Source organism: Psammomys obesus, unplaced genomic scaffold, assembly GCF_907164565.1.
Source record: "Psammomys obesus unplaced genomic scaffold, mPsaObe1.curated_primary_1811, whole genome shotgun sequence".
In the NCBI taxonomy this organism is placed as follows: Eukaryota; Metazoa; Chordata; class Mammalia; order Rodentia; family Muridae; genus Psammomys; species Psammomys obesus.
In genome coordinates, this window is record NW_026596240.1 from 12,245,150 (window position 1) to 12,253,835 (window position 8,686).

The following is an 8,686-nucleotide window of genomic DNA, read 5'->3' on the forward strand; positions in this document are numbered from 1 at the left end:
GCAGGTGTGAGTTCCTTCCTCGGAAGGACGGGGATGTCCCTAGGCCTGGAGTCACCTGTGTGCTTACTGCAGTAGCTCCAAATCCCCAAGTATCCGTATCTGTACTACTAGGGGGAAAATGTGGGTATCTGGGTGCAGGCACTAAGTTTTTCAGAATTATTTCTTTGTTCCTTGCACACACAAATAGATGTTTGCAAGATGGCTCAGTGGATAAAAGCCCCTGAACTTGAAGTCTGAGTTTGATTTCGCCACTACCCCCTCCCTAGGGACCCCACAACATGGAAAGCAGAGAAAGCCCTCGCTCAGGTGGGCCTTTGACTTCTACATGCACGCCGTGGCACGAATGCCCGCTCCCTCCACACACACTCAAAACAGTAAAATGTAAATACACATACGAGTGTATTAGTTATTTTTCTCACTGCCACAGTCTAACTTAAGGAAGGGTTTGTTTGGGCTCGCAGTTAGAGGATATAGTCCACCATGATGAAAAGGCAGGGTGGCAAAGCAGTGAGGCGGCCGGTCTCGTATTGCATGTGCGGTGGGAAGCAGAGAGATGCATGCTGTTGTTCAGCCTTCTCTCTGTGTCTCTGTGTCTGTCTCTCTGTCCTCGATGTCAGCCCAGGAGATGGTGCCATCCATAATTAATGTGGCTCTTCCCACCTCAACCAAATCTAGTAATTGCCTCATAGAAATGCCCAAAGGTTTGTCTCAGAGTGATTCTAGGTTCTGTCAAGTAGACATTGTTAATCATCACACTATGAAAAATTAGGCTAGAGAGATGGCGCAGCAGTTAAGAATGCTTGCTGCTCTTGCAGAGGCTCTACGTTTGTTTCCCAGAACCCATGTGGTGGTTCCCAACCATCTGTAACTCCAGGACAGGGAATCTCATGTTCCCTTTTCTGGTCTCCACAAACACTGCATGCACAGTATACAGAGACATATAAGCAAGCAAAACACCTACACATGCAAAATAAAATTAAAAATCACAGTCCTTAAGTAAGAACTAAGATGAGCAGAAAGTGTGGTCAAGAATGGCCAATGTGTATTTAAGAGGAGAATCCACAGAGGTGCAGAAGGGAGGCCTGGGTTGTGCCACAGCCCTGCTCTGCATGCAATGCTACCTCATTCCTAGGCACCCGTTAAGGGGGCGGGTGCCCAGGTTTCCTACAGCAGCTGTGGTTTGCGGCAAGACTCTGAGATACGAGAACTTCCTCCTGTCTCAGAAGAAACTTCTACTCAGCAAGTGTTTGATTCGTGTGATTTCGTTTTATCTTGTTGGCCTCCTGGAAGGGAGACCTAAAACAGAAATTGGCTTGCCCTATCAGGAAACTGTATTGGGATTTGCTGTTTCACATACAGAGCTGAAGTGCTTTCCACACCCTGACAGTGTTTAGCCTTTTTAAATTCCTGCCCACTTAGGTATGTCAACAAATTCTTACCAACGATCACATCACTGCTTTCACGTTGAAAAAGAGAACTGGGTGGCAATGACTAAAAAGGAGAAAAAAGTAAAAATATAGTCTGTAGTTTGAGCTTATGTATGCAATTAACAAATAGCATGTTTAAATTCAGCAGTTTTATTACATTTAACTTGATACGATGTTGTGAGTTATTTAAGTAACATACAATTGTAAACAGATTTATAACCTACTTTGCCAATAAAGCTACTCCAGCTGTAAAAATTCCTGCTTGAGCCATAATAAACATTTATAATGGTCTAGCTAAGAAAGGACTTGATGGGTTTGAGAGATAGACGGCTCAATAGATAAGAGAATTTGCCACTCTTCCAAAGGACCTGAGTTTAGTTTCCAGCACCCATGTCAAAGGAACTCATAAACTGCCTGTAACTTCAGCTCCAAGAAATTCAACACTGTCTTCTGGCCTCTGCACCCACATATACATGAAACTTGCTCACATATACAAATAAATAATTTCTTAAAAAGAGAGAGAACATGGGTTTTGAGTAATGTGGATGTAAACACCTCTCAGTTTACTAAGGATTAACTAAATCATTCACAACAAAATTGTGACAGTTATCTAGTAAGCAATAACTTTTAAGAATTTGTAAAAGTTACGTAACTATTATGGTGGGCTTGAATGAGAACTGCTCTCCACAGGCTCAGGTTGTAGAGGAATGTTAATTCAGAACACGGCTGTTCTGGCAAGAGAGCATATCCAAAATTCTAAGTCTGTGTGATCCTGCTGTAATACAAACATTCCTTTCATCCATGAGACAGAGGCAAGCAGATCAGAGTTCAAGGCCAACCTGGAAAAGAGCAAGTTTCAGATAAAGAAAAGCTTAGATCCAGGCGTGGTAGTACATGCCTTTAATCCCAAACAATAAAGGTAAAGACAGTTTGTAGAAGGAAGCGCCCATGTTTGAAAGTGATGTCTAACTGAGTGGCAGAAAAGGCAATGAATCAGAGAAAGAGTTGACAGAATAAGATACACCCCACTCTCATGAGAAGAGGAAAGGGAGCTACTTAAGGAGCAATACAGACAGAGGAGGCAGTTTTACTGGGACAGTAATGGAGAGGCAGGTTGCAAAAAGACAGAGCTCAGGTGAAGACTGAATGAGCCAGAGAATGAGAAGGAGACAGAAGATTAGAACAGATTCCTGGAGTCAGTTTGAGACCAACAGCAATTCAGGGGCCAAGAGAGAAGCCAGTTGGTGCACACACACATGCAAGTAAAACATTCATACACGCAAAATAAAATAAATCTAAAATTAAATAAATAAAAAGATCTAAAAAGTAAACATAATCTTTGTGAACTCAGGAGTTAAGTAGTGATACTTAGTGTGTTCATTTCCCGCTCTCAGGGTTGAACAGAGAGAACTAACTGCAGACTTGCTGGATCAGAGCATGCGTGTTAGTGAGATGCCCTCACTGAGACGTGTCATTACATAGCTCAGGTTCCTTCCATGTAAAGTATGAGTGGTACTTGCTGCATTTACTAACTTCTGGCCAACATCTCATATACCATGCTCCCATCTGTCTCTTCATTGGGTGACTCTTCCCATTTCCAGATAACCTTTGTAGTAAGGGTTACTTTTTATACCTGGTACAGTACCTGCAGGGAGTAAACATTCATACTTTTGAATAGTTGGACAAATCGCTGCCATTTGTCCTGCTGTCATTTATTAACAGTTATCAGAATTGCTCTCATTCGGAGTTACCGTGTTAGACAATGAAGATATGGAGCATTTCTATCATTAAACACGGTTCCATTGGACTGACCTACTTAGACTTTCATGTTTCCGTTCATCTACCCTAAAACCACGTTTCTGCAGTCTCATTCTTACTGAAACTATGAACAATCCCTAATATCATATAGAATTAAGTTCATAGTTCTTAGTGCAAACTCTAGACCTTTACAGTTACAGATGCTCACATATACATGCATATACACACATGTATAACATATATAGCATATTATAGTATGATATATTATATTATATACTATATAATGTATATTATATACTAATATGTATTATATAACGTTTATATATATGTGTACACAGATATACAATATAGGAGAGTCATTCAAGCCCGCTGCATGGATAGCAGTCATCTGCTCCATAGTGCTTGACCCCCATGGGACTTGAGAACCAAAGGAATCCCTAAAAATAACCTGATGGTATTTTGCTGTGCCCCAGATAATAAAGTGTTTTGTATGACTGGGGGTCTTACACCATTATGATATAGTCATAGGCTATTAGTTTGTAAATAGGATGAAATCAAACCCCAGAGCCAAAAGCTTGTACCATCATGTTAGATTGGGATTGATTGACACACCGTGAAATCAGTTGTTCTGATCAAAGAGCAGTTCTTCTCATTTAAAGATTGCCCTCTGTTTCCTTTTATTTCCACACTGATTTCATCAATACTGATTTAACATATCCCACTAAAATTTCCTAAAAACTCAGATTTTTAAGATTCATATAGTATTCTACAAGTGAATATATTGTTCTTTTTAAGCCATTTCTCTATTTTGATTGCTTTTACTTTAGTTTGTTTTGTAATTAAAGATTTCATGTACATTTTGTCTTCTTTATGAACTCTCTTAGAAGCAATTTCTAAAAGCTTAAAGGCTCAAGTTAGGGTCTGGGGATATAGCCAGTGGAAGAAACTTTGCTTTGCATCAATCTCTGGGGAGGAAGAGAGAGAAGGGAAGGGAGAGTAGGAGAGAGGGAGGGAGAGAGGGAAAGAGAAAAGGGACTTGAGGGAGAGGAAGAGGAAGGGAAGGACAGAAGGGAGGGAGGAAAAAAGGGAGGAGGGGAAAAAGGAAGAGAAAGGAGGGGAAGAGAAGAGACAAAAGAAAGAAAGAAAGAAAGAAAGAAAGAAAGAAAGAAAGAAAGAAAGAAAGAAAGAAAGAAAGAAAGAAGAAAGAAAGAAAGAAAAGATGTTTTAAGCCAGGCCATGTAGCTCACACTTGTAATCACAATATTCAGGAAGGTTGAGGCAGGAGGATTGCCTGAACAACATAAATTCAAGACTAATCTGGAGTACAGAGAGAGACCCAGTCTCAAAAAAGCAAAAGCAGGGGCTAGAAAGGTGGCTCAGCAGTTAAGAGCGCTTCTTACAGAGGCGCTTCCTTCACAGTACCCATTTTGTGACCAAGAACGATCGATCATAACTCCAGTTACAGAAGAGCAAACGCCTTGTTCTGGCCTCCTCGGGCACTGCACAGACATACCTAAAACACTCATTCGCATAAAATTAAACTAAATAGATCTTTTTTAAAGGCAAAAACAAAAGAAAGAAAGCAGTGAGGCCATCTTTTTTTACTCCCCCGCCAAAAGAGACTTTTTATAGACAGACTCTAATTTTGTCTCCTTTAACTCTTTGAAAATCGTTCTGCTTCACCCTCCCATCTCGAACATCTGTTTAATAGTATTTTCCTTAGAATATAAACACATACTTAAAAGATAAAGAGAAGTAAAAATAATTCTAGTATTTCTACAACCCAGGTTGAGACAGGTTGAGAAATACATTAACAAATGCCATTGGGACAGGTGATGGTGGTACGCGCCTGTAATCCCAGCCAAGGAGGAGGAGGAAGACCAGAACGAGGCAACTTTCTTTCCCGAAGGGACTTGATGGCCAGTGTTCGCGTACCCCATATACAAATCGCAGCACACTGCTCACCATCGGGGTTTACAGAACAAAAGGGTTGGCCGGTCAGCAAAGCTGTGGACGAGAAGGGTTAAAGGCAAGAGCACAGGGGCGCGCGCGCGGGTGTCTGAACTGGAGCTGCCTGAGGCAGGGAGCCGCAGAGACGCGGCCTCCGTGGGAGGAGCCTCTGTGGGCGGAGCCTCGGGGAGGGGCGGCCCTACAGGAGGGAGGAGCCTAGAGGAAGGTGACAGGGCAGGGTCCTGTGGGGGCGGAGCCGGAGGAAGCCTGCGCGTGCCGAGCTCGAGGCGAGTGCAGGGCTCTGAGGCGGGAGGGGGTTGGGCTGAGGGGACGGCCTGAAGAGGGACCCCGGGAGAGAGGTGCCGAGGGGTCTCCCTTCAGCGAGTAGCTGGGAAGAGACGTGCCTGAGGGGTTGCCGACCGGGGCTCGGACAGGTTGTCTGAGAAGGAGGGGACCGATGGGACGTGGAGGGGGAATCTGAGAGAAACGTCACCCGCGGTCTAAAGTCGCGCCTGCGAACGGAATAAACTGGTTGACCAAGCGAGCGGCTTCGGGCCTCCGCTAGCGCTCGGGGGCGCCCGGGCTACCTATGCTGTCGTCTGACGGGGAGGGAAACCAGGCGGAGGAGCCCGAGGACGTTGCCCCGGGGAGGGCGGCCGAGGCTGGTCCTGAGGAGGGGTAGCGGAAGCAGGAGGCTGTGGTACCTGAGGGGCGGTGCCTGAGGGTCTCCCGAGCTGTCGCCTGAGGGCGGCGTGCCAGAGCTGGCGCGTGCCCGCCAGGAGCAGGCAAGCCTCTGGGCAAGGAAAAAAACCAGAAGGGCCTGGGAGTCAGGAGGGCGCCTCGAGGATGCTTTGGGGGACACACTTAGGCCAGCCCTCTGGGCTGCTGTGAGGGCGGAGCCCTGAGAACTGCTGCGTTGCTGGGTCCGTGACGCCCACGATGCTGTTTGCTTGAGGGGCGGCTCCAGCCCCCTGCCTGCACGACAGGAGGAGTCCTTAATTTCTTCTCATATTGTGTGTGTGTGTGTGTGTGTGTGTGTGTGTGTATGTCCAGGGCAGGATGTCGCCCTGGAGAAACACTGGGGTAGAAAGTGAAAGGCCCTGGATTCTATCCTAGTATCACAAACCAAACCACACACACAGAGAAATTTTAATGGAGCCCTGCTAGAGGGAGAACAATTTGATCATTTACAGCCCTGCAGGGTAAAGGGACCTAAGGTATAAATGCACAGTGCAGGTGCTTTAAAGGGGTGCAAATCTATTGTGAAAAATGCTGGGGGAAAAAGCCCGGCTGGAACCTGAATGTGTTCCTGATGAAAGAAGCCTAAAGAGTTTTGGATTTTTTTCCAAGCATAGCTGAAATCCACTGAAGGTATTTTAGTATTAAAGTAACTTGGTGTGGAATGGTTCAAGGCCCAGTTCCAGGTTTGACCACATTACAGAGGAAAAAAAAAAATTCAGTGGGTGTTCTTAATAAAAGGAGAGTTTATGGGGTCAAAAAATAAAGTTGGTCCTGTTTAATAGTGTGTCCAAATACTTCAGATGCGTTATTGAATCGTGTTTGAGGAGAGTTACCTCAATTGGAAGGCTTGAAGCATAGCTGTCCAATTGCAGGTTACTGTGAGATCTGAAAATGGCTGTGCAACCACAGTGGTTCATGGTGCAAGAGGATTTTATCAAACTTAAGGGAAAAAGATACTTCTACTTTCAGGGCATCTTCAATTTAAGTTCAAGGAATATCTTAAAGTTTGCTCTTAGAATTTGCAGAGAGGGTATTTCATTCAGAATAAATTGGTGTAAACTGGCTGGCATTACTGTTAACACTCCTTCCCTTCCATACCATCCTTTCCACCATATTTTTTTCTCCATTTCTTTGGAGAAACTTAATTGCTCATTTGTTTCAACTCTTGTATGTTGTGGGCACTAAAGATTTCTGAAGGGAAAAATGCAAGTTTTATTTCTGTCTTTTTAATTGTTTGTTGTGTGCCTGTATAATGTGTGTTTATGTGTATAATGTATGTGTATATACGTGTGTGTGCATGTTCATGTGTGTGCAACACACAGCTTGCATGTGAAGGCCATAGAACAAGCTCAGATGTTGGTTCTTGCTTTCCATCTTGTGTGAAACAGGATTTCTTTTAGTTGCTCATAGTACATGTGCCAAGCAAGCTAGTTCAAAGGCTTCTGGGAATTCTTCTGTCACTCCTTCCTATGTGAAGGTAGAACTGGGCTAGCAGATGTGTGATGTGTGGCTTTCGGTGGGCTTCAGGGACTGGATCCCAGCTGCTTGTTCAGCAAGCACTTTATATCCACTGACTCATCTCCCCAGCCTTACTGCATCTTGACTTGTGTGTTTATTTGTAATACTTTCCGGTCAATATTTTGTAATATTTTACTTGCAGTGAAATGAATCACAATCCATTTAATAATACAGAGCAAGGTAGATGTGTGAGAAAATATACAAAATTTTGTTAGATTTTCCACTGACCTAAAAAAAAAAAAAATGATTGTGCAACCTGAATCACAAAGATGTCTTAATCAGAGGGAAAACACTAAAAGCTCTCTTCTTGTGTAAATATTTAGAAAAATGTAAAGCTAATATTTCACATACTATAATTTAAAACACCAGTAACATTGAAAAAAATTTTTGTTTGTATTTAAAGGGAAGGAATAGCTTGTGAGGATTGGGTGTGATGACATATTCCTGTTATCCCACACTTCAAAGATATCACAAGGATGAGGGTTCAAGGCCAACATGGGCTATATAGTAGGACCTGAATCAAAAAATAGCAAACAAAATTGTTTTAAAATAAAACCCTTCTCAGTGGTTTGAACAATGCCTGTGCTTCCATTCTTCCCATAGTATAACTTATGATAGACCATGCTTTTTTTCTATGCCTCAGAAAATGGTTATGCACATCTCTAAGTCTGGATTTGTTTGAACATTTTCATCAGAGTTCCTTTAAGTATTCCATTTTTGCTAATGGCACTTTCTCTGTATATCTATATCCTTTTTGTCATAACCAATTTCCTATAAAATGCCACATGGACTAGTCACAAAGAGAAAAGGAAGTAACATGTTCACTTCCTTTGCTGTCCTCTGCAGTGACCATTCACTGAGTTATATAATTGTTCACTAATTATCGTGATATGCATCTGTTATTTCCATAATGATTTGTGGACTGAAGAGCTAGGTGCAATTTCTACTTTATGAAATTACTTATTAGTAATTGTAATCAAGTACTTTTCCATGGCAACCTGAAGTTTGAATTGTTTTGATGGACTAGTGTTAATTTTACCAACCCTGTAGTAGCTAAATTTGTATATAGTGGAACTGTGCAAAATGCAAACTTCCTATACCTAAAAACGATGTTTTCAAGATGGTTCGTCTCTGTAATCCCAACATTTGGGAGACTAAGGTGGGAGAAACAATGTGAGTTTAAGGCCATTCTGGACTACTTAGTGAATTCCAGGCTAGCCTAGAAAACAAAGTGAGACCTGGTCTTAGATAGATAGATAGATAGATAGATAGATAGATAGATAGATAGATAG